Consider the following 26047-nt stretch of genomic DNA (forward strand, 5'->3'; position numbering starts at 1 on the left):
GATGAACTGCATCCCCTGAAAACCTGTCTGTTGGAGTCCTCACTCTCAGGACCTCAGAAGGTGCCCTTATTTGGGAATAGGGTTGTTGCAGGTGTAATTAGCTCAGACGCGGTCACTGGAGAAGTGTGGCCCTAATCCAAGTGACCTTATGAAAAGGGGTCTTTGGGACAGACACGCTCACAGGGAGGCACCATGTGCAGATGAAGGCCGAGGCCGGGAAGATGCTTCTACAGGCCCAGGAATGCCAAAGATGCCCACAGTCAGCAGAGCTGGAGAGGGGCCAGGGGTAGGGCCTCCCTGGGGAAGAGCCAGCCTTGGGAACAGGACTGGTCCGTGGGGCCTTGTTACAGGGGCCCCTGTACAGTCACACACACATGTGCTGGGCAGCACACACAGCCTGCATACGTCTCACTCACCTCGGACGCCGGGCTCCAGCTGCTATCACTGGTTTGCAGGTGGGGGCAGGTGGCCCCCATCACCTGCCTCCCAGCCGGCTCCCCACAGCCCCAGCTCAGGTGATGGGGAGCCAGAGAATTTTGTGTCCAAAGAGTCGGAAGCTGACAGTGAGTGCGGGGACCCTGAGCCGCCCACAGCCCTAAGGTTCCTTGGGGATTGAGTCTGAGGCGGCACTGCCGGCCCCCCACCCCCACCCCAGCCCGGTGGTTTGCAGCTGACGAGGCAGCAGTTATTCCTGCAAGAGAAGCGGCCTTAGCTTTCCTGACTCTTCGATTGTGCAGCCAGGTCTCTGAAACTCTGTTCGTCAGAGCTGCAGGCTGGGGAGGGACTGCGGACAGAGAGGCTGTGGCCAGCCCTGAAATGACCTTGGCTGCGGGAAATGCCCTTTGTGATGTCAAACTTAATTATTTCTGGGAGAAATGTCAGCCAGGACCTAATGACTTGGAGCTGTGTAGGCAGAGCTGCCGTTTAGCAAGCTCAGTGCTGGGGTCTGGGGTCCAGGGGGCACTGGTCACAGGGTTTGGGGGAGGTGCCCTTGTTCAGACCTGGCACCTCTGTGGGGCGTGTGGGTGTTTGAAGCCCTGGCTCCAGGCCTTGGTGGCCTTGGTGAGTGGGGATGAGTGCAGGAGGGGGAGGTCACTGCCCCGGGGTCAGAGTGCAAAGGGCCCCAGGCCCAGAAATAAGTCATTGTGAAGGCTTCCCTGCTGTGCCCACCTTCTTCCTGGTTCATCACAGCCCCCACCCTAGCCTCCTGTCCTGGACCCACCATTCTCCCCTCTCAATACTCCCTGGGGGTCCCCTGCCCTTAGAATAAAATCAAAGTTCCCATCCTGGCCTGCAACCCCACATGACCCCCATCTTTGCTCTCCCAGCCTCTGCTGTCTTCACGTTGTATTGTTGTTCACGGGGGTCTCTGTAGCCCCCGGGGCTGGATCCTCGAGCCCAGCCCACCACACCCTGGGAGCATCACTTTTGGAATCGTCAGGGATGGCAGAAGGTGCACACGCTGATCTATGAGGACTCTGATGCCCTCCGAGGTGCAAGGCCTGTATTTCAATGACCCCCTGCATCACAAGAGCACCTGCTTCTCCAAGAGCACCTGCCCAGGCCTCTCAGCACATGTAGTCAAGCATTCAGAACATCCTTAGTGACTTTCACCAGTTTTGTTAGAGGTTTACTTTCACAGTGATGATTGCCCTTAACTGAACAACCTCCCCCTCCCAAGCCAGATGCTCCTCTGGGCGGTGCCCACGTTGGCTCAGGCGGGCAAGCATCATCTGTGGTCAGTGTTTTATTTTAGCAAAGAGGAAGTGAAGGCATGGATGGGACTTGCCTGGGGACTCTGGTCCAGAAGGCAGCTGTGGTCTATGGCCATATCACCCCGAACGCGCCCGATCTCAACAGAAGGCAGCTGCGCCAGGACCGACCCTAGGTCTCAGAGGTGGTGCCATTTCCTGCAGCCTTGTCTCAGGCTGCTGCACAGACCAGCAGCCCAGGGGCCCTGGGCTCCCAGGGGGACAGACCTCCTGCTGGGCCCTGCACAGGGTGGGTGGTATGGGTCCCCACCAGGCCTGCCCTGTGGTTGTGGACAATCAAAGCCTCCGTGCCCGCCCCCTGCCCCCCAGCTTCCTGGGAGACAACCAGAGATTAGCTGCCTAAACAATTAAAAATCCTGTTTACTGGCAGCGGGGACTATTTCAGGTTTCACCTTTCAGCCAATCGATGCCCAGTCTGCACTCGGTCAATACCCAGCTCTCTGGTCAGGACACCAGCCGAGGGAGGGCCCACCCATCCAGGGGTCCAAGAGGGGGTGGCAGGGGTGGTGAGCCTGGGGCCCCTCAGTTCTTGTTGGGAGTCGGCATGTGGCCCTGCCCACTGGGCCTTAGCCCCCAGGTCCCCCTCTCGACCTAAAGCAAGAACCGGGTGGTGGGCTTGTAGAGAAGCTGAGTGGGGAATGCAAAGTGCAGGCATTCAGCAGGCGCTCAGCGAATGCTGGCTGTACCCGTCACGAGAGCCTCCGCCTTCCTCCACGCAAGGGGGGGCATGGTCTGCATGCCCTGGTGGCTCTTGGGCCTGGCCCTTCCCCAGGGCTGTATGGGGAGGGGAGAGGGCTGTCCTGCCACCCGCTGGTCCTGCAGCCCGGCTCAGGGCACATAGCCTCCTCTGCCTCTTTCTCCTCCTTGTCTGGGAGATGCTCACAAGGAGTCGAGGGCAGGTGGAAAGCGTCGTGCCTCGTTGAGGCCCCGCCCAGGGCAGGCCACAACCTCCACACACATCCTTTCCGTCCCAGGGTCACACTCACACTGGCTGAGCCACTTGTGACCTTGCATGTGGGCACCTGGGCTTCGAGCAGCCACCTCCTGGGGACAGTGCCACCTGGAGAGGGTGGGGGGCACCCACTGGACTGGGACTTGGACCCAGGTAAGGCAGTAGGGAGAACAGGGGAGGCTCTGGACCCTCCTTGGAGGTAAAGGTTCTTGAAATTACCTCGTCCCCAAGGTAAGCATCCTCTTTGCCTACCCCACCCCCACTTCCCCGGGCAGCGGGGCTGGGAGCCAAGACCCATGGTCACATTCCAAACGTGAACTTCTCCATCTCGTCTTCTCTCTGACCCCCGAGGTGCTCTGGAGCTGGTGGCCCCCGACAATGGGGGCTGGAGTGGTGTGCACAAAGCTGGTTACCAGCACCAAGGGGGTGGACACCCTCCCCATGGCCCCTGGGGCCACCGTCTTTGGAAAGAAACCCCTCCCAGAACACCAGGATACCCCCTAAGACATGGGTGGAGGCCAAAGACAAAACCTGCCGCCCGGCACAGCCCAAAAGGGCTGGGCTTGAGCTGCTGTGGGTGCCTCCAGCCCACCAACCACAGCCGCCTCTTTCCCTACCATCCCTGGTGAAGTTGGGGCCTCAGGGGATGGCCCACATGGTCAGGGGCCTGGCAGGGCTGAGCGTTCAGATCCCTGGGCAGGTGGGGGGGCTCCCCTGTTCTCAGGCGACGCCACCGCATGAGGAGCTTGAAACAACCGTGCCTGGTGTCTAAGCCCCATTTACGCTGTCACTCAGCGTGGCCCTGGGAGGGAGACATATTTTTAAGGGAACCTCTGACACATTTATTGGTGGGGCTAATTAAAAAGCCTGACCTGACTCGGGGGCTGGGAGAAGCAGCGAGGTTGTCATATTTAATTACACCTATGAAAGGCGTGAGCTCACCATGAGAACTTATTGGAGAAAGGGTGACACCAGGGGTGGTGGGGTCTTCGGCTGGGGCACAGGGTGACCCCCAACTCCCTCACAGCAACACCAGGCCCCCAGGCTCACCAGGCTGTCACTCCGAGGGAGGACCAGCCTCCTCAGTGGGCCTCCAGCCTTGAGAAGGCTCTTCCTCATCTTTGTCTCAATCCTGAGAGGGGGCCAAGGGAAGTTGTGGGGGCTGGGCCCCAGGGAGGGGGTCTGGGGAAGAAAGTGCAGAGAGAAAAGCCCCTGCAGGGGAGCTGGGTCGGGAGATGGTGTCCGAGGCATCGTGGACTGTGCTGTCCCAACGTCTGCCATGGGGTCTGTGAAGGTTTGTTGAGCACCTACTGTGTGCTGGTCCCATCCTCAGCAAGTCTGGAACACAGCAGGAATCAGCCAGGGCTCTTGAGGCTCGGGGGTCGTCAACCAGAGGACAGGCTGTGATGGGGGTGGTTGAAGGCACCCACGTCACATGCCTTTCAGACTCCGTCCTTCTTGTCTGCTGGACTCTCACTGCTCAGTTGTGGGGTGGGGGTGGGCTAGCCGGGCGGGCCTAAAGGGGAAAGTGACTGCAGCAGCTCCCCCAGACCCACATCCCCCAGAGCCCCACCCCCAGTCCTCTGATCATCCAACCCAGCTTGGCTTCTTGGGAGCGGCTATTCTGGGTTTACCCAACAGGTGCCGGTGGGGCTTGACTCTGCGGTGATGTCAGCTTCCCGAAGTGTGCTGCTTGGCACCTCTGCTCTGACTGGCCAAGTGCCCCCAGCTGGCTCTGCAGGGGGGCTCCAGGCCTCACCTAGGGGCTGGAGAGCGGGCCTGAGTCCCGAGATGCGTGGGTGCCACCCCTTCCAGGAAGTCCTCCCTGCCCCCTCCCCTCTTGTTACCCACACTGCTGCTGATTCTAAGCCAGGCTCTCTGGCATGGAGGCCTGGGCTGTGTCTGAGCTGGCCGTTGGGGTCTGAATCTCCATCATTCCCCATGCTGGGCTCCCTCCCCAGGGGCGGGGTCCAGAGCCCGGACCAGCAGAGCAGGGTGCATGGTGTGGGCCCAGCAAGTGTCTTCCAAGTGAATGTGTGAATGGATGTGCCCCACCTCAGTGCATCTGTCTAAAGGGGGTTTGTGCTACTCCTTGGAGGCCCTGGTTCCTAGGGAGGGGTCCAGTCTCCTGTGAGCACAGCCTTCAGCCTGAGGCCACCTCTGTGCCCGCATCCTTGGTTGAAAGGGCCAGACTCAGAGGCATGGGCCCATAGGCAGCTTCCCCAGCACAGAGCTGAGGAGACCACCCTCGAGTCCCCACCCTCACACCCCCAACCCCTTCCCTGTCCCGCCCTGCCCCTGTCCCTGGCCTCCAGAAAGGAGCCCTGGGGGCAGCCAGGCACAGTCCTGCATCTCACTAATTAAAGAAAACCCAGGGAAGGAACCAGAACCGAGGCCGCCGTGAAGGCGGAGGGGTCAGTGGTGGACGGAAGAAAATTTATATTTTTTGGCATTCGCCTGCCTCTGCAATGACATAATCAGAAGGTTTTTTACTGACTGGGCAATAAAATAGCTCATAACTGTGAACGCATGGTGCTTCAGCAAAGCTGGCTGCGGGCTTCGCAGCCTTGGCGAAGGTCACTCCTGGGGCTCAGAGACGCTGCCTCGGGGGTGGCAGCCCTGGGGCTCCCCACACAGGGGCAGGCCCCAGAGGGGGACTGCAGCTAGTCCTGGGTGGAATGCACTGCAGAAACCACTCCCTGCACTGCAGTGGGCATTTGGGTTGACCCCTCCTCAGCCCAGTGGCTGCAGGGATCCTGTCCCATTAGACAGTGACCCCAGCCCAGCACCAGCTAGTTGATTGACAATCTCAAAAACTAGGTGAGGTCAGCTCAGTGCGGAGCTGGGGGTGGGGTGTCATTGTCCGGGAGGAGATGGGGATAATGACAGATCTTGGGGGAGGAGGGACGGTGGGCCAGGGGGACCTACACCACATCATAAATGGGGGGATGGGAAGGTAACGGGGGCTCCTCACACCCTGGACAGAGCCAGCAGCCCTGGTGGTTCCCAGCTTGGGGCAGGACACAGAACTGACTATCCATCACCTCAGTGACAGAGCCAGATCCAGAGACACCTGGGATCTGCTGTTCTCTTCCCGTCCTGGGGTGGGGGTGGCAGGAAGCACCTGCTGGGAAAATCTCTGCAGCAGACTTCCATACAACCCCACAAACTGTGAGCCTTCAGTCCAGCCATGCCTGGATATAGGGCCCATGTGCCACCACCCACAGGGCATCCCTGCCAAGCTATGCCCTTTCCACGGAGCCCGGTGCACTTCGGCATCCTTCTCAACACGGCCAGCAGCCCCAGGGAGATGGAAGGGTCTGAGGACACAGAGACCAGCTGCGCACGTTCTCCCATGGATGCGACTTGAACTGTCCCCTACATTTTACAGTTTAAGATTTGGTTTTGTTTCCATTTTCTGCTCTGCGGGACAGATGACCACCCAGTTATCATCGCACAGTCCCTTAGGCTCAGAAGCCCAGTGTGGTTCCTCTGCTCAGGGTCTCCCTGGGCTGAAAGCAGGTGTGGCTGGGGCTGAGGTCACTTCTAGGCTCCTTGAAATTGTGGCAGGATTCATTCCTGCCAGTTCCAAGTTGTCTGTGGCTGTCAGCCAAGGGCCGCCTACAGACTCTTGCCATGTGGCCCCCACAAGGGCAGGCCAAGACCTGGCTGTTGGTTCCTTCTCTGAGGCCAGCAGGACAGCATCTTTCTGATGCTTCTCCTTTTACAGGGCTCACCTGATTAGGCCTGACCCACCCTGCAGAATATTCCTTCTGATAAACTTGCATTTGAAAGAGTAACAGCCTAATCTTGGGAATGAATCCCCATCACAGTGGCTGGTCCTATTCACATGCAAGGGGTGGGGGGACCGTGTGGCAAGGATGCTGCCTCCCACAGGCTCATTTTCGAAAGAAATTGGAGAAGTTCTCCAAGAAGGGCTGGCCAGTCAAATACCTGAGACCCCAGGTTGAGAGTCACCAAGAGTCCCAAAGACCACCCTGGGGGTGCTCAGGCTTGGCTTCCCTGTGACCTCGGGAAAGCTTCCCTGGGATTTGGGATTTCCAGCCCAATTTACCGGAAGAGCATTTCTCAGGGAACCATAACTCTCAGCAGGTGAGTCCCCTGGACCCTCAGGACTCAAGAGTGTCACCCCTGCCTGACAGGCCTGTTCCAGATCCATGAGGACTGGGATTCAATAATTTATCAGATCACGTAATAAATTCAAGGAGTATCTCCAAGGTTTTGAGAACCCGAATTCGACTTCCTCTGGAGTTTTACGAGCCGGCAAAGCCATCCATCAGGGCTGAGCGAGTTCCATTTGTTAAGTGGACGGCTCCCGTCAGGGCCCTGCTTCTCACCATCAACTCACCTGCTACAGGGAAACTGCTCTGTCAAGAAAGAAAAAGCCAGGGAGCTTCCCTGGTGGTCCAATGGTTAAGAGTCCTCATGTCAATGCAGGGGACACGGGTTCCATCCCCGGTCTGGGAAGATCCCAAATGCTGCAGAGCACCTGAGCCCGTGCGCCACAACTATAGGGCCCATGCGCCCTGGAGACCCTGCTCTGCAACAACAGAAGCCACCAGAGTGAGAAACCCTCGCACCTCAACGAAGAGTGATCCCCACTTGCCCCAACCAGAGAAAGCCTGTGTGCAGCAGTGAAGACCCAGCGCAGCCAAAAGTAAGTAAAGAAACAAAGAAAGAAGCAAAAGCCCCCTGCCCCCTAACCAGGGACCCTGAGCGTGGCCGTCCCCACCCCAGCCCGTGAGCTTCTGTCACTACGGAGGCTTAGGAACATTGCCAGGACACAGCCGGTGGGTCTGGCATCTGACACTTAGGGTGAAGAAGGAGAGAGAATTCCACGAGAGAACGTCCCGGCCAATGCCGCCACGTGAGCGCACACACAGCGGGTGCACGCAGTAGTCCTCTTCTGGGGGTTCGGTCAGTGGGAGCCCTGACCCTGGCAGTGTAGGTGGGTCACTCCACCCCCTCTCTAGGCCAGGCTGTGGCCCTTGCCCGCCCCAGGAATGTCTGCCTCCCCCTAAGGCTGGCCCGGGGCTAGTGCGAGGCCAGCCTGCAGGGCCAGGAGGGGGCTGTGTTAATGAGGAGCTGGGCCTGGGGCCGGGGTTGGAGCAGGGCAGATAGGGAAGGCCTGTCACCATAACCAGCACCATGGGACTAGCTGTCAGCCAGGCTGAGAAGCTCGCCGTTACTGGGGTGCCCCGTGTGACACAGATCTGAGTGGCTCGGGGGTGCTGGGGCCGGGCTGGAACCCTTTTTTTCCAGCAGCCCTGGTGAGTCAAAATGGGCAGTAACAACCTGGGCAAGCAGGCAGGAGCAGGGCCCACCACCCTCATGGAGGACACGCCTCCGGTACAGCACATCCCGGGCACACTGTGACATTTATAAATGTTACATGCAGGGAATGAAAACAAAAAAGTCCCAAATTAAGCAAAAACCCGGAGAGCGCCTACCCATGTGGACCCTGAGAAGCCACTGGGTGATAACTGTGTCACCCCATCAGCAGTGGGATTGGCATGGCGGCCCGCGTGCGGGCAGCTGCTCAGTCCCTGGAGTTAGGCTTTGCTTGTCTTTTTTTAAGCACTTTCATAACAGTCATAGAATGAACATTTAGGGGGCAGTGACAAGGGGCCCATCTAATTGTGGCTGAGATCTTCTTGGGTCAACACTCCTGGATACCCTTTGTCGCAGGGTTCCTGGGACGGGCAGCCAGTGGCAGGAGGTAACCCCTCCCCCAGAAGCCTTAGCCGATCTGGTGTGAATGGGTGCTAGGGGCTCTGTGGATGTTCTCAGGACCCCTGGGGAGGCCCTGCCTGCATTCGCTGAGCAATGACATCCCTGGACCTCTCCAGGGCAGTGCCAGAGCCCTGTGGTCTACCTGGGGAGGAGAAGTTCTCTGAGCCCTGGAAGAGGGAGGGGCAAGGGACAGGTGCCCCCCAGCCATCACCCTGTGTTTGTCCAGGGTGGCGGGAAGGGACAGTGGGGAGGGAGTGTCCAGGCACCTAACGCGGACTGGAGCCCGTGCACAGGTAGTGACACTCACCCACCTGATGGACATTCTGTCCCCTTGTCCAACATTATCAAGGGGAAACGATTTGGGGGCTAAAAGGGTTTGCAAGTCAGTGGTCTAAATACCTGTTTCTATCAATTCCCACACCTGGTAGGTCTGAAGCCGGCTCCTCTGTCATGTGGAGGACCGGAAACTCTGCTTGGCTCAGAAGCAGGAGGGAGGTGTCAAGTGCAGTGAGAAGGGCTTCCTCAGCAGAGAGCTGGACCAGGGCATTCCTGCCCGACCCACTCTGTGTGTCCACAGCAGCTCAAGCCCCTCGGAGGGGAGAGGCAGTGGTGGGGGGCAGGGGTTGGAAACTGAGTTGGCTCTGCTTGCAAGCACAGGATAGATGATGGGCATGGTCATCTGGGATCCTTCCCCTCCTCCCCAGAGCCCTCCTGTGCACAGCCCACCCCCAATTTCCTGGGTCCCTTGGCCACCAAGGCCATGTCATTCTGGAACTCTCTGAGCCCTCCTGTCTGGCCTCCCACAGCCCTCAGCAGTGGCTGAAGTGACTGGGACAACTGTGAGATGACCATGATGAGGCAGGAGCCCCCAGAAAGGGCAGGTGGCCCGTGGAAGGAAGGTGGCTAGCTGCCGGTTCCTCTGTGGGGTGCTGGGACCCGCCTGCAGAGCTGTGATCCCTTTGTTTCACAGCTTGTTCTGACGGCTGCATCTGAGCAAGAGCCCCAGGAAAGCTTTCTGCTGTGATGAGCACCCACATTTAAGGCAGGACTTCAAACGCAGCCAGAAATGGCCCCTGGACCTCCCCACCCCTGCCCCATCTTTATGATCAGGGGCTTCCTTCTCCCTGGAAATAGGAGTCTGTCTCTTGACCCAGAAAAACACCTTCCCAAGGGCCACTGGATGTGTGTGAAGGGACCCGACAGCCGCCTTCCATGGCTTCCTGCCCCCCATTCCCTGCAAGACTAGCTAGGGATGGAAGCAGATCAGCTCTGCCCTCAGGAGCAATGCTGAGGGCAACCGGGTGGTGAGGACCCCTCTGTGGGTGCATCTGGGAAGAAGGAGTGGAGTACAGGGTCAGGACTTGGGTGTGGGACCCACAGCCACCCAGCCTGGCCCATCTTCCATGGTGTCTACTTACTGATAGCCCATTTTCTTCTAGGACGAGTCTGTGTGAGTCCTCCCCAGGGGGAGGCTTCTGTGTGTGGAGAAGCCCTTGTCACCTCTGGAACACACACTGAGATGGGGGGACAGAGAGGAGAGGGAGGTGGAGTAAGAAGCCAGTCTCTGCCCTCAGGACTGGGGTGACCCCTGAGGGCTCGGAGCTCGGCCTGGACCCCCAACACCCCTCCCTTCCAATGCCGCTTGCCCTTAGGGCCCTCCTTTACCTCTCCCTGGGGCTCTGATCTAGTGGGGGTTCGTGGTGGGACAGGCCCTTCTGACCCAAAGCTGCACTAACCTTTGGGGACCTGCGATGGTGCCGCGGCCAGGTCCCCAAAGCACCTTGCGTCTCCATGACGGTGAGGCTGTCACCATTCTTGGGAGGATGTCTCTGGAAACAAACTGCTCTCTGCTGACATCACGGCAGTGAAACGTCACTTTCTCTACCTGCTGTCAGGTGGTTTTCCCACCGCCGTCGTGGGCATGTATGCACATTTGCTTTGCTGGGCATGCGTGCTCATGTGCATGCATGTGTGTGTGGGCGCATTGGCCTGTGCGCATGTGGACATTTGAGGGCCTGGTGACTGAGGTCTGGCACCAGGTGACCTCACGGTCCTCCCCCCTACCATGGGCATTTCACACCAGGTTCTGCTTCATGCGCCTCCCTTCCATTCACCCTCTCCTCCAAGCTCTCCCTACAGATGCCGTGAGCCCGTGTGTGCCAGGGTGATGAGGTGTGGGTGAGCAGAGGCTGGGCTCTGGGACTCATGGTGCACACCGGCCCTGGCCTCAGAAAGGTTCTGAGAAGTCCTGACATGCACTGAGCGCAGACATCCTAGCTACTTTAGGGGCCCCTCTGTGACTCCGGGTCCCCTCTGTGCCCCTCTGGTCCTGCACCCAGGCAGGGGGACAGCTGCATCCACAGGTCTAGGGATGGGATGTGGGCCTCTTTGGGCAGGGTTTTTATCCTGTCTACCCCACAGGGACTATTTCAGCAGCAGACAGGACTGGGCAACATGACATCCCTCCAAAGTCTGCTACTGCGGCCATCCTTAGCCCGAAGGGCAGCAGCTGTGCCCTTCCTCCCCTCCCCACTCCTTCCCCTCTGCCCCTCCCCCTCCGCCCCTCCCCCTTCCCTCCTCCCCTGCCCATTCCTGGCCCCTCCCAAGTGGAGGCAGGTGCTGGGGTGTTGAGAGAGGTGAAGCTGGGGATACCCTCTCCATCATTCAGATCCCCAGGAGAGCAGGAACGTGGTCTTCACAGCCTGGGGGTTTGCCCGTGTCCAGGTGGTGGGGTCAGTGGGGAGAGGAGGTGTGGCTGGACCCTGAGCTCCACTTATCTTTTTGTTGTTTTTTAATTGGGGTGAAATCCACAAACATAAAATGAGCTATTTTATAGTGAACAATTCCCTGGCATTTAGCACAGTCACCACCACCTCTCTCTGGTTCCAGAACGTTCCCCTCCCTGGGAAGAGGGCTGGGTTCCCATCAGGTGGTTGCTCTCCTGTGCCCTGGCCCCGGAAGCCTCCTTCTGCTCCATCTCTGTGGCTCCTCCTGCCCAGGTGGCTTGTGTCGTTCAGTCAGCATCGCATCTCCCAGGTGTGTGTGTGGTGTGGCCTACGTGGGTTTGTCCATCCATGGGCAGCCGGTTCTGGGTCCCCTTCGGCTACTGTGAGTGCTCCAGTGCGAGTGTCTGCTTAGGTCCCTGTCATCGGGCGAGGTGGGGGCACGCTCCGAGGAGCATGGTTGCTGGCTTGATGGTTTAATTTTTGAGGAGCTCCCTGACCATTCTCCACAGCAGCCATACTGTGTTACTGTCTCATCAGCAACACTGGAGGTTCAAATTTCGCTATATCCTCACCAAAAACAGCAACACTTGTTACTTTCCAGTTTGGGGCTCCTGTCGTTTCCAGCCCTCCCGGTGGTGTGAGGCAGTGTCCTGCTGCGGTCACTCTTCTGGTGACCGGTGATGCTGACCATCTTCCGCAGGAGGATGTCAATGGCTCAGGGGCTCTGATGGGTAAGCTAGGCTCATCTTAGTGGAGAAGCTTTTGCAGAGGATGTGTTTGCTGTTGTCTGAAAGTACAGTGAAATTTTAAAATAAAATCTAGGTTTTATTTTGTCCTGTTTAAAGATTCGGGGAAGAGCGAGTGAGCAGGAGCAGGGTCTCGTCAGAGGGAACACGGTTGACTGAGGATTGATGCTTGGAATGGCTCTGGACGCCTCCTGGGGAGGTAGGTTCCCAGACACGGGTGAGGGTCTTCCCCCCTCTAACTGTGTCTTCAAGGGCACTGGCTCGACCTTGTCCCCCGCCACTCCAAATAAGACCCCAGCCTCACCTCCACCCCAAAGCTGAATGCACACTGACCTGTGTCCAGCCATCTGCCCCACTCCCCCCAACATGCTGCCTAGTGGTCGAGGTGTCGATTGACCCCTGAATGGGTCATTCATTCATCCATCCATCTGTTCCGCTGGTGAGGGAGACTGCTGTCTGAGGGGGCCTCCCTGGCTGGGCCTCGGCCAGGGGCTCTGTCCACACCAGCCTCACCACTGCCCAGGAACGGCCATGGCCCCACTTCACAGACCAGGAAGCTGAGACTTGGAGGTAAGAGTGGTCTCTCTTTGCCCCATCCTGCCCAGGCACCCAAGGGTCTCTCAGTGAGGCTGGAATCAGGCTCCGGCATCTCTGGTGGGCTCTCCTGGGTTCAGCACCCCCTCTTTTTCCAGGCTGGCAGATGGAGGGACGCAAACAAGGACTGCCTGCCCAGGCCCTGGCCCTGAGGCCCCTCACCCCACACCCCTAGCCCCAGCTCCGCCCCACACCCCTACTCCAGCCCCACGCCCCCAGGGACAGAGCTTCAGGAAACACTCTCAGGCAGCAGCCACTGCTCCCGGGGGCCGCTCAAGCTCCATTACTGTCCTCGTGCTTCCAGGAAATCACTGCTTTCCAGCAGCTGCTACCCACCACTCCCCTCCTCGCCCAGCTCCAGGGGTGAGGGGCAAGGGACCCAGAAACTGACCCTGCCTCTAGTTACCCGGATTCCAGGAGCTCCTCACCAGGAGATTCCCCCCCAGACCAATCCCAGGGACCCCTCTGAGATGTACAACAGGCTCTGAGAAGGAAACCCCCCAACCCCTCACGGCCACTCAGGTGCCTCCTGCCTCACCGGGCATGGGAGGAGGCAGTGGGAGGTTGTGGAGGAAGGGGGGTGGGGGAGGGGAGGGAGTGGGATTCCAAGTCGCTGGGGTAGAGGCCCCTCCCACCAGGCAGAGGCCCCGCCCACTCTTTCTTCTCCTCCCACCTTCCCGGGAGAAGCACCCTACTCCCCAGGGACTGTTCACCTCCTCTTGTCAGCAGGTCTTGTGGACAAACTCAAGGTCTGGCCACAACCTGAGTACCTCTCCCTGCTGGACCTCAGCCTCGCTGGGGAGCATCCATCCTGGTGGCCTGGGTCTCCTGGCAGCTCAACCCTGACCCCTGCAGCACTCTCATGTGAGCACCAGCCTCTGCCCAGCCTCGCCACGGGTCCCTTCACCCTCACCACTGTCCTCTGCCCTCCTGATGCCCTCTGCGTGGGTGCTCCCACCTAGACACTTCTCACATCCACGGGCTCCTGTCCATCACCCACAGAGGCCTCCCCTGACCTCTGATTTACGAGCCTATCCATTCCCCAAACTGCTTCCTCTGTGCATCCTAGAACCCCCACTTCCTGCTCCATCTTCTCTCCTACCTGCCTCTCAGCACAGCAGCTGCTGCTCACAGGCGGCTACTGAAACTAAAATTAATTAAATGACATCAAATCTAAGACTCAGCTCTGCAGCCACACCAGCCCCGCTACAAGATCTCAGCAGCCACACATGGTCCCATGGGTGAGCACAGCACGTCCGGCCTCGGCAGAATTTCCATTGGACATGCACGGCCAGCCCAGGTGGCCACAGCGGGTGAGCCGCACATCGTTGTAGGGGAACGAATGAGGGTGGGAGGTGGGCCTCCGGACTCTCTAGCCACTGTTTATCCATCCTCACATGGAAAATGCCGTCGTGTCATCTGCTGCCTTCCTGAAGACCACTAGGAGGGAGGCCTTCCACGTGTCTTCCATGCTTGGCACCCAAGGCAGGCTGGGTCTGTCTTTACTGCCCCAGCGAGGGGCCTCTGGAAGGCCCAGGGCCGCAGAGCAACCAGACTGCAGGGCAGTCTGCAGAGCACTGCCCAGCTCTGCCCCCTGCTGTGTGTCCCCGGGCAAGTCAGCTCCCGCTCTGAGCCCTGTCCCTGCCCAGCAGAGTGGGGACAACAGAATGCCTGCCTCTTGGGGGTGCTTTGAAGATTAGGAGATAATCCCCAGAGAAGCTTCTGGAACAGCCGTGGATGCTGGGATGTGGTTAAGTGAACAGAGTGCTCTACCGTCTGGGGGCCCCTGGGACCGGCTGCCCACATGTAGCCCTTCTCCTGGGAGGAGAGCCCGTGCTCTGTCCCGGTAGGGCCAGCTGCCACGAGGAGGTGATTAGGGTTGGTTAGGTGACTAGCAGCGCCTGCTCCACACCCTCTCCCGCTCTCACTGCTTGAAGCATCACTCACAGGGCCACCTTGGGGATAGGCCTGCCTCACCCCCCACCCAGTCAGGCCCAGTCAGGAGTCCCTGGCTGCCTGATGCTCCTGCTCAACCTCTGTGATCCCCCACCCCCACCCTGCTCTGGGCTAACAGAGGGCCCTTGGCTGGGCCCTTCCTAGGAGTGAGGTCCCCCTGCCCTGCCCCTGCTTCTCCCTAGCCCTGCTCTTGCTACAGGTTCCTCTGCGGCACTGTTGGGGTATGCAGCCATGTCTTCCCTGCCCGGGCCGCTCCATGGATCCCCAGGTGATCCACAAAGAACATCCTCACCACACCCTGGGCCCAAGACTGGACCGGGCGCTCCGAGTCCTGGCCTGGGGTATCATGGGGGATGGGCACAGGGGAGCCTACTTTGAGGGGCACAGACACCCCCAGGTCCCTGGCTGGGCCAGGCCTGCCAGGTGCAGGGGACATGGGTTTTCACAGGCAGGGTCCTCTTGCTGCCCATGCCCTGGTCAGGACTCCAGGGACAGTGATGCTGACTGCCCCTCCCCCTCCCGTGTGAATCCTACACCTGACCTTTGGGGAAGTGGGTCCACCCTGTTAATGCCGTCTGCTCTCCTGGTCCTGGGGGATGCCAGGATGCGCGGAGACCTGCCCGGCCCACACGTGGCAGGGGACAATTGGCCTCTGTGTCGGGCCCTGAGAGGATGGTGCCTGCAGGCTGTGCCCGGCACACAGCCAGCTCACTGTGCCCAGGGTGGGGGTGCCGGCACGTAACGGTGTGTGGACGGACCTGGGGTGCCCCGCTCACATGCACCCTTGGCTGCGGCCTGGGATGCAGTGTGCAAGCACATCGTCTGCTCGCTGTCCAAGGTGACCTGTCGTCTCATGGGGTTGGCCTACGAGCCTCTGGAAACCCAGCGGCTCCCTTACCACCTGATGTGGGTCCCAACTCTGGGCAACAGGGTCAAGTGGAGGGGGCACAGGTGGGTACAGCCCCCTGGAGTCCAGGATGGGAGGAGGTGGCAGGCCTGCTGCCCGCCTGTGCCCTGGGGCCGCTGGGGTCTCCCCAGGGCACCCCTTGGGGCGGGCTGTGTGGTTGCCCGCTGCCGCCAGGCGCCTCTGCACTGGGCTGGGCTAAAAATAGCAGGGGGGATGGCAGGGCAGGGACCGCCGGTGGGAGGCCCGTGGGGAGGGGCCGGTAGGGGCGGCGGCCGGCAGCCTGGGCCCGGGACCGGCAGTCAATGGCGCTGGCGCTCCCACCCTGCTCCCGGTGGCCGGCCAGCCGCGGCCCAGCTGACAGGCTATTTTTTCCCCTGCTTGACTAAATATGGTCAGAGAGCACAGCCCGAGGGGCCACTTGGCCGGGGCGCGTGTTTGGGATGCTTGGCTGGGTATATAAGGACTGCAAAGGTGAGGCCGGCTCCTGATCCGAGGGGGGGGCCCCACGCCCGGTCTGGCCCCTCGGGTCAGCCCTCCCCTCCCCTCCCCTTCCCTCCCCTCCCCCTGCCCGTGTGGGTCTCGCGTGCGGCCGGCTTTGCCTGCGTGAGCCTGCACACCCGCCAGACCGGCCCCTTTTGTTCACCTGACCTCTACCTTGCGCTGACCCCGGCCCGGGGTGCGGAAGCGTCCTGCAGACACAGCCCAGGCAGGGCGGCTCAAGGTGTGCGGGCTGAGAGGTCGCTCCCTAACTCCGCAGAGCCTGCCACCCTGCGCCTCCCTTCTCTCTCTCTCTCTCAAGATCTCCCTCCCTGCTAAGTCTTCGATGCTGCAGGAGGGCTGGGGGAAGGGCAAGGGTGCGGAGAGGGGGTGCCTGGTGTCTTCTTTCTCTCCGTTCCCCCCACCCCCGCCCCCCAAGTGCGGACGAGTCGGGAGCCGGGCCTCCCCCACCCCTGCGCTCGCGATTGGCTCGGGGAGAAGGATGGGCTGCCGCGGCTGCAGCACCATCTCTCTGGGAGCCGCACGGGGCGCACCGTACCCGGGAGCCGCGACCCTGCGCCCACGGCCGCCGTCGCCAGCCCGGCCGGAGGGGCTCCGCGGTGAGTCCCACTCAGCCCGCCCGGCCCCCTGCAAACTTGCCGGCGGCCGCGGTGGGGGTGTGCCCGCGGCGAGGGGGAGCCATGGTGCCGGCGCCGCGTGGCTCCAGCCGGGGGTGCTTCGGAGTTTTCTCTTGGCTCGTGGCATCGTCCGCATTTGGAAAACTGCAGAGCCAGCAGACAGCAGGGCCGGGAGGGCGCGTCCAACCGCGATGCGAGAACTTTGACATGCGGGCGTTTTGCAAGGAAGCGGTGCCTGCAGTCACTGCCGGGGTGCAGAGGGTCGAGGTGCTGCGGTGGGGGCCGCGGGGTCTGGGGGGAAGGCGTGACTGACCTGCAACAAAGCGTGGCTCAGGTGGGAATGTGGCGAAACTTCCCTCGGAACTTGCGGCCGTGGAGATGCTGGGGGCAGGGGTCGCGGAGCCAGGCCTGTGGTGAGGCTGCCCCAGGAGGGGACTCTGGACTTGGGCGGCTCTCATAGCCAGGGTCAGGGTAGGGAGGGTCCCTGTGCTGGGCGTGTACAGCAGGGGCACGCGTGGGCGGAGACGGGGCTGGAGGGGAGCAGCCGTGGTCTCTGGGAGAGAGAGAGACCTCCACCTGGCTGGGGGCTGGGAGCATTCACAGCTGAAGGGCTGGACTTGGCCCTGGGCTGGGCCAGCCCCCTGCCCTCCGTGGTCGCCTTGGAGGTGGCTGGTGGTCCTTTTCTGTTGAGACAGGTAACTTCTTGAAAAGTGGCTGTGGTTCATTTCGCAGTGGATAGAAGCTCGCCAGGGCTCTGGCTGGACCTAGGGTGACTCTCCTGACCCTTGGGACCCCCAGCTTTCCCCTGACCTCCAGACACCATCCGTACGAATGCCTGGGAATGGGGGTCGGAGAGGCGATCCTAGACCTGAGCCTTGGCCACACCTCCCAGTCTCTGAGGCCTCATTTGTCAGAGGGTAGCCTAGAAACTTGGACTTCAGACTCCAGGCATCATTTGGGCTTCTCTCAAGGGCGCCCTCCACCCTCGAGGGGCTTAAAGAGAAGCGGGAGCTGGAGCAGCGGTCTGGGCTGTCCTTTTCCATCCTCGGTTCCCTGAGGATGACAAATGGCAGCAGCGCACAGAAGTGGGACGTTGTTCCTCCGTGTCTTTCTGCCGGGTAGCTCTCTGCTTTTAGTGGGGTGCCCCTCGGAGCCCTGATCACACCCCCACCCCCACGAACTCCAGTTCTGCTGTGCACAGTGCTGCTGCCAAGCTCAGGGACTTGAGAAATCGCGCAGATTCTTCTTCACGATGCAGGCTCTGCAGACACAGTCCTGCCCCGGGTAGCAGCAGCACTGGAGCCCTCTCTGCACCCATCCACATGGGGATGGCCAGGCTGCCCATGGGGAAGGGCGGGCGGGGTAACCCTGGACCTTGCCTTGCTAATGAAGGGAGAATTAGAAGTCCACTCAGGTCCAGGGCCTTGTCCTCAGGTCGGGATCAGTTCCTGGCCGCACAGGACCTGGGCCCAATGGGCAGACTCTGTGTGTCTGCACCTGGCCTGTCTCCCCACCCCAAGTGAGTGTTCAGCAGTCAGTGACACCCTCCTTCTAAGTTCTGCTTTTCACCCATGGGCCTTACCTGGCCACAGCGGGGCCTCTGTCCCATGCTGCTCCTTTGTCCTCCCAGTGCCGGCTTGGGATGGGGTAGCTCCCCTTCCTGCATGAGGACTGGCCTCCAGGTCCCATTACTCTGCCTCAGACTCTCATGGTTTTCTGACTCCTGGCTTTGTGGTGGCCATGGAAGGTGGTGGGCAGGAGGGGCCTCTGCTCTCCATCACAGAGAAATTTTGAAATGCTGTGGAAAACAATATCGATACAATTAAGTATTCCAAAGTGCTTAGTTGGCCGCTTGCTAAGTTTACTTAAACCCTGTTTAACGGGTTCATTAGAAGCGGTGAGCACTGGGGAAATTCATTAACAGGAAGGCGGCCCCTGCGTTTGACTGTAAATTGGTATTGATCAGGCCTGGCGGAGGCTGGGCGCAGGCCACAAAGAGCCAGGTGAGGGCCGGCCACCCTGGGCGCCCGTGGGAGCCACCCGCCGCCGGCACAAGCAGCGCTTTAGGTGGTGATGCGCCAGGAGTGGGAGGAGGGGAGAGGATGGGTGAAGAAGAGAGCGAGGGACGAGGAAGGGTGTCGGCCGAGGCGGCGGTCAGCGCAGGGAGGCCAAGCCGGCGCCAGTCCCTCACCGGGCTGGGCGTCTGCTCTGTGGCCAGGCCCAGGTGCTGAGGGAGCTGGCCACGGCCCGGGCCCCTTCCTAGCAGCTTCCAGTCACCCTCTGGGGATGCAAGGTCCACCTGCAACTGTCTTTCTCATGCACATCTTCAGAGACGGGGCCTGAGCCCTGCCCTCGGGCCCTGGCTCTTGGGAGGCCGAATCACCAGGGACCCGCCCAGGAAGCCGCCCAGCTGCTGCCCAGGTAAGGCCTGCCTGCTTCTCGGTCATCTGTGCCTGCGGCCAGGCGTTCTGGCTCTCTGCTGGCTCTGACTACCCTGCTCCCTAGCCGCCCGTGGCGGCGTCCTCCCGAGTGCTGTCCCTTCATGCAGTCCCCCGCCACGCGCATTTGGCCAGGATGGCGGTGCTTAGGTGGAGGGGAGGTGCCGGCAGGAGGAGGGAGTGGCTTATCCTTCCTGGGCCACGGGTGGGAGGTGGCATCCTGGGTCCTTTCTTGTGTCACTGATGCAAAACTAAACAGATGTGTGGTGATCGAGGGAGTCCTGAGACTTTAGAGATATGTTGTCTACATCTGCCCTTCCTGACTCTGTGTGTGTGTGTGTGTGTGTGTGTGTGTGAGAGAGAGAGAGTGTGTGAGAGAGAGCAGGGCAGAAAGGGGAGGGCCGGGCCAGGGGGGCCGTGGGGATGCAGGGTGGGGTGTGCTGACTCCAGGGTCCAGGGCAGCTTCTCAGGGGGCCCTTCCCGCACCCACAGCCATGCCCGCTGGACTACCTGCTTGGGAAACATACTTCTTTATGTGCCCATATGGACCTGCTAAGCTATGGAATGTAAAGAAGTATGTATTTCAGGTCGGGAACTCTCTCGCTGGAGGAAGGGGGCAGCACGCCCACGGGGCCGCCCAGGGGACAGACAGACGGGCAGCTGTGGCCGGCCGGGCCTCTGTGGCAGGCTGCCTGGTCGTCGGTGGCCGGCCTGTCCCCGGCCGGTATTGTTCTGTCACTTTGCCTGTGTCAGCAGGTGGAAGCGTTCACCAGACATTAAATATTCAACGTGCTGACTGCGGCAGAGGGGAGGCGGCCTGTGGCAGGCATGGGGTCCGCCGGGGGGCATGTAGGGGCTGGGGGTGCGGGGGCACTGGTGGCTCTGGGGCGTCACTTGTTGCCACCCTGGAAGGTGCCTTTGCCAGCAGAAGGGGCTGTTTGTGAGATACAGGCAGGAAACTGCTCAGAGGAGAAGCAGAGTAACCAGGAAGGATGGGCCAGCTGCCTAGGAGGGAAGGGGTTGGGTGGCCACGTGCAAGGGGCTTTTTGAGGGAGAGACACTTGATCTTTGCTGTCAGGCCGTCTGTGAGGCAACGGTGAGAGCACCATGCGGCTCAGCCTCCCTAGCTCCAGGCCACACTCTAAGACACCCTGAGACACCCTCTGAGACACCCTGGGCCCAGCATTTCTGGGGCACCTGTGATGCATAAGACAGGAGACCAGGGCCTAAGCCAGGCAACTTGAGCCCCTCGTCCCACTCTGCCCCCCAGACCCCACACTGCTCTCTGATTTTCAGCGACTCTGGCTGAAAGCGCTTTGCTGTGTGAAGGACGGTGGGGTCACGCTGGCCAGTGTGGTGGGGGCCAGGACCCAACCCACCTGTCCTGCACCAGCCAGGTCCCAGGCAGGACAGGGGCTGGAGTGATGTCCTCTGGGTCCCATGGCTGGACCGTGAGCCCCCAGGCACTAGGGGCATGCTGTGTCCAGTTCTGAAGGCTGTCTCTGCAGTGCAGAAACTTCTCTGGCGAGGCAAAGGGCAGCAGGCTCTGGGGGCAGGTGGTTGGGCCGGGCTGCTGTGGGAGGAGGGGTGTCCCTGTCAGTTTCTGGCTCTTGGAGTGGTGGCGTCTGCAGCCTGCCCAGGGCACGTCCTCCACGGCCTCGGGGCTATTTTTCCAAAGCGTGCGTCACCTCTGTCTTTCCTGCCCTCCCTGGCACTGCTGCCCAGGCCCATGGCAGGTGCCCCTGCCCCTCCTGCACCCTGACCTTTGGCAGGAGTTTGGCCCTTGGGTGGGGCATGGAGCAGGGAGGAGGAGTGAGCTGGCCTCCTTCTCCAGCTGCTGTAAAGGTCTGAGGGCAGCCTGGTTTGTGAGCCGGTTAGGCTCCTCCAGGAGCTGGATACAAGGAGGCATGGGCAGTTCTAAGCTCACCTGTGGCCACCACCTCCCGGGGAGCTGACTGCATTTGAGGGTTCAGGGTCCCTTCCCAGTTTTCAAGTCTCCTCACTTCTGACTCTGCTGGCACCCACTATGGGAGGTGGGACTGTCCTTGGGCACTGCCTTCCTTCTGGCCTCCAGGCCAGAAGAAAGATGTCCTTGCCAGAAGGGGTCAGTGCCCCGAATCCTGGGAAGGTCATCTCTGCCTGCGGCTTCCAGCTCCGGCCGCAGGGAGGGAAGCAGCCGGGTGCGGCCCCTGAGGCCGGCCGCAGACACACGCTCTCTTCCCCTCCATGCGTCCCGCTGCACATTAAGCCTTTATTGCAGGATGTGGTGTTTAAATAAAAGCATTAGTGTTTTGGAATTAGGTTTGACTGAGCAGTAAAACTAGAGAGTTTGCAGGCAGAGAGAGCCTTGGCCTTCTCAGCTGCAAATTGTGGTGGGTCTCTTACCTGCAGAATTAGAAAGGGGTACCAGAGGGCCCTCCCTATGAGAGCTCCTTGCCCAGTCCTGCTGCCCTCAGCCACGGTGATAAGGCTGGATTTTCTGTATAAGCTCCATCTCTTCGTTTTCCAGGGGAGGAGCTGGGGATGGACCCTCAAGCAAGGCTGGCATTCTTCTGGGTGGAGTCTTTGGGCCTTTCTGTACGAAGGATGGGGGAGACCTGTGGGAGCAGTGCCTGTGCTCTGTCCAGAGGGGCTTTTGCTGGACAGTGCCCCCCAACCCTGACACGCTGCCACAGGGGCTCTGGGGCTCCAGTGAGGGGAGAGGAGCCTGGAGTAAGCCAAGAGGGTGAGAGCAGGACAGCCCACACTCAGGGGCTCACCCGCCAACCTGGGGATACCGATGGCCCTGTGTGGCTGCAGGGAGAGGTCCAGGTTGGGTGGGGTGGCCAATGCCCCTTTCCCAGAGCTCAGAGAGGGCAGGTCCCCGGGGAGGCATCTGAGAATGCAGAATCTGGCCCACAGCAGTCCTAGGGTGGTCCAGGTTCTGCTGGTGGAAACAGTAGGTCCAAGGATTGTAGGGCTCATCAATTCATGGGGAAATTAATTGAAATTTTCTATGCTATGGCTCACTAACTCTAGCCATGCTCCAACTGAAGCTTCCACACCGGACAAGAGCAGCTCTGAATCAGGGTCAGGTTCTGCATGGGTGTGCTCAAGTGTGCTCATGTGGGCTCAGGTGTGCTGTGCATGGAGGGCAAGTTGTCTTTCCTTTCTGCAGCCAGGTGCCACATACCTTGAGGCACAGTTTCCAAAGAGGGGCTGTGTGGCTCTGTTTGAGGGTTCATCAAGAGCAAGAAACTAGATTGCACAAGGCTTTCAAAGAGGGGCTGGGGTGGCCATGGGAAAGCCTCTGTGAGCAGGTATCAGAGATCTCTCTTAAAACTGACTGTCCCACGTGAAAAATGCCCACTGAAGAACAAACTGCTTGTGAGGTGATGAGACTGACCTGCAGAACAAACACCTGAGCTGCCACAGCCCCGGGTCCATGAAAGTGAACACTGCTTGAATTGCAACCCTCGCCCTTAAATGTCCCAAATAAGAAATGAGGGAATCCGAGTAATCTGGGGATGAGCGCCAGGTGGGAAAGATGGCCCTGGAGCCCTTTGGCGGCAGGGGGGCGGGGCCAGCGGGTCAGTAGGTGTGGCTAGAGGCGGGGCCAGTCCGTTGCATTAATTGCTGCCACCTTAGCATAAAGGGTAACCATGGTCCTGTCTGAGCGGTGCTGACTCAGCCCAGCTCAGCTGGCTGCACGTCCGACTGCAGAGGGCCTCTCGCCTCACTGCAGCTCTGTTCCCTGCCTCTGATGCCCACTGCTCCTTAGGGTCTCCAGGCTTGGAGCTCCCGGGGCTTTCTGAGGGGCCTCGGCCTTGCCTACGGTCCTCGGCCTGTCAGCAGCTGGCGTGGGGACGAGAAGAGGCAGATATGACTCTCGGAAAGGGAAGGGGCCCCCACACAGCCTCAGAAACTGGTGCTGCTCGCTCCGGCCCATGTCCAGCTCCGGCCTCTCTCAGCTGGCCCCACAAGGCCAGGTCCCAGGCATTCACAGCTGGAGTTGCTCCGGGCTGTGTTCCTGGCTCCCCCTTTAGTGCCCAAGTACCAAGTCTCTCTGACCAGGGAGGCCCGGCCCGCCGGCAGTGAGGGCTGTTGGGGGTGGGGGAGCAGTGCAGCCGCTGCAGAGCTGCTCCCCAGGGCGCTGCATTGCGGAGGCGCGGCTACGGGCTGCATGCAGGGCCGCGCGTCTCAAGGGCAGGGACGAGAGGGCCACCGCTGCAGCCGCCGCTGCTCCTTAGGTGGAGAGACGCAGGCAGCGGGTCTGGCAAAGGCACCAGCTCCCTGGGCTGACCCACCTGAGTCTTTGGGAGCCCCACTAAGTCTCAGGCCAGCTCTGCTTCCAGGGCTAAGTGGGTGGTCCAACCAGGTGCCGGTGGGGGCCAGAGAGACTGGGCTCAGAGGCACCCCCAGGCCCCCGTATCTAGCCCAGGCAGAGAACAAAAGCGAAAAGGCCACTGTACAAAAGTTGCAGGAGGGTCACTGGCTTCTTCCCCTCCAGGGTGACACCAAAGGACCTGGTGGTTGAGAGTCTGGGGACTCCCAGAGGGTCAAGCCTCTAGCGTGGGGAGGGAGCCAGCAAGGACGGCCGGGGCCAGAGGCAGGTATGAGCGTGATCCAGTGCAGGAGGACATGTGGGATGGAGGTGGAGTGACCCAGGTATTTTTAACAGCAGGGCGGTGAGGGCAGCTGTCCCTAGAACTTCACGGGTGCCCGTGGGGACTTGGGAGGCTGAAGGACACCCAGGACAGACACGCAGCTCTGGGCCCGTCCCCCTGGCAGGCCTGCACGCCATGGGTCATGCCCACATATGGCGACCAGGCTGCGTGTCCCTCCAGCCGCCCGTCCACCATGGCTGGTATAAATAGTTAGTCCACATTCTCAGCTGTCCTATTGGAGAGGCTGAACTTGGATGAACCCGGGATGGCCCCCTTGCGCCCCGCCCGCCACTGGAGTGCCCGGGACCGCAGCTGCAGTGGCGACGACAGGACGGGCGGTGAGGCTCTGGGCTCTGCCCACCCCCCCCCGTGTTGTGTTCCCTGCTCCCTGCCGGCCCCCTTGGTGGGTGTCAAATCCAGCGGCACCTGGAGAACTCTGTCAGCCACATCCAAGGGCTGAAGAGGGCCAGGAGCTCAGCCAGGGCTGGAGCTTTGTGTCCGGGGTGAGGGGAGGTGGGAGGCTGGGGGACTTGTGCTGGGGTCCCCCAAGGCCCCGCTCGTGCTTTGGGTCCCCCGAGGCCCCGCACCCTGTGGTCTTTCCTCATCATCTCCGGCCATTCCCTCCTGTGCTGGACATGGCAACATGCCCCAGAGGCCTCGCAGCCAGCAGCCTGTCACTGTCCCCAGGGACCTTGCCTCCCTCTATTCTAACCAAGAAGTGAAATCTCTAACATTGGAATTTCACCCCCCTACCAAGGCTGGTGGAGCAGATGTCCTTGGGTGAAGGAACAGGGCCTGTTGAGTCCCCCTCAAAGTGTAGGTGCCAGTCCTGTGGCTTGGGGTGCACTTCCGTGCCTCCCAATCCTGAAGGCCTGGCCAAGCTGGAGGGAGGACGAAACACACAGGCTTTGGTGTGGGTGGTATCCCTGGCCTGTGGGTGGCCGCAGTGGCCCTCCCACTAGTCCATCTGGAGGTGACGAGGCTAGTCCCGTGCTCTGAGCCCTGCGGTGCCGGATCTGGCTATACGGGCGGATGGGCTGCGTGGATTCCGGGAGTCCCCGTGGTGCCCACTGGCCTTTTCTTATCTCCGGACACATCAGCCATTAATTCGCTCCAAAGCTGCCACCCCTCCCCAGACCTCAGGGCTCACCCATCTGGTCTCAGGCTAGCAGCTCTCTCTCCTGAAATCACACCAGCTTTTACTCTGGTCCATCTCTGAGATAACAAGACACAAATATCTGTCTTAGCGTTTTTGCAAAGAACAGCAAAACCCTCGTGCATCCCCTTCCGTCGCTGCCTCCCGTCACCCCGTCCCCCTGCTCTTTGGGTCTGTTTGAGGCGAAATTTATCTCTAGGAGGGACCATCAATTTGCTCTGCTCTTTTTGACAAGTTTATTAAAAACCCGGGAAACTCTGTATTAAACTTTTATCAGTGTTGAGAAATAATACTTTTTTTTTTTTTTTTTTGGAATAGACGAAAAGTTACAGAGCTGGGTTGAATGGGTCTTGATCAGCATCCGGCTAGGTCAGTGCTGGCGATAATGAGAAACAGGGCTGTTTTGGGGATGTGGTTCCCTTTTGCCTCTGAATCGTGGGTCTCCCTTGAGATCCCCCTGCACAGTCGCAGCAGCCCGAACAGAACCCCGGGAAGGCTCCTTTGGCCAGGCCACTCGAACTCCCAGGATCATCATTCTTTGCTATCGATTTTAATAATTAACCAAAATCTGAAATTAAAAATTAATTTAGTGGTGAATCCTAATGTTAATAGGTAGTGCTGGCACTGAGGAAATATTAGGTTATTGATGTTTAAATTTTTAAAACTCCATACTGAAAAATACAAAATGGATCCAGATACAAGTGGGTGGCACCTCCCAGGTCAGGACGGGAGGGAAGTTGGCAGGGAGGAGCTGGCCCCTGCCTGAGGGTGTGAGGATGGAGCTGGAGGGGAGGGGGCTTGGTCTTGGGGTTTCCGTCTCTGTGATGACCCAAGGAGGGTGCAGCTTCAACCCCATGAAGTGGGCTCTGAGGGCAGCATCTTTGATCTCAGGTGGGTCTGGTCGGTTGATCATCCATGAGCAGGATTTGGTGCCACATCTTAACTGAGGACATTGGCCAGAGTGTCGGCTGTGACGTCCCTGGGGTGTTCTCTGCCCACAGTGGACGCTGTTTGCTGAGGTCCTGGGTCAGAGATTGTGGAGCAGCATGGGTGAAGTGGTGCCTCGCTGCCCTTGAGGGGCAAGTGGCTGGGGCACCCCTGGGGCTATGACAGTGGTGACCAGGCATGAAGTGACAGCGACCGGGATCCAGCACCCCCATGTAGGGAAATGGAGGCTCAGAGGGGCCAAGGAAGCCCCGGGAGCTCCAGCTTGATGTGTATGGTCCAGAGCCCAGGGTCGCTCTCTGCTCCACCAAAGGTCAGACCTGGGGACTGCTGGGGCTGC

The 26047-nt window shown here is 60.2% G+C and overlaps 2 long non-coding RNA genes across 2 annotated transcripts; both read right to left on the minus strand.

Annotated features, from left to right (window-relative positions):
* Positions 1 to 11251: 11251 nt before the first annotated feature.
* On the minus strand, positions 11252 to 16354 carry LOC113903249. The gene is made up of 2 exons (XR_003514060.1): positions 16062 to 16354; positions 11252 to 11991 (listed from the first exon to the last, which is right to left on the minus strand). It is a non-coding gene; the product is annotated as an uncharacterized LOC113903249 (long non-coding RNA).
* A 324-nt stretch (positions 16355 to 16678) lies between these two features.
* On the minus strand, positions 16679 to 18799 carry LOC113903250. Its single transcript, XR_003514061.1, has 3 exons — positions 18714 to 18799; positions 18105 to 18320; positions 16679 to 16835 (listed from the first exon to the last, which is right to left on the minus strand). It is a non-coding gene; the product is annotated as an uncharacterized LOC113903250 (long non-coding RNA).
* Between the last annotated feature and the right edge of the window lie 7248 nt (positions 18800 to 26047).

This window comes from Bos indicus x Bos taurus, chromosome 13, assembly GCF_003369695.1.
Source record: "Bos indicus x Bos taurus breed Angus x Brahman F1 hybrid chromosome 13, Bos_hybrid_MaternalHap_v2.0, whole genome shotgun sequence".
Lineage (NCBI taxonomy): Eukaryota > Metazoa > Chordata > Mammalia > Artiodactyla > Bovidae > Bos > Bos indicus x Bos taurus.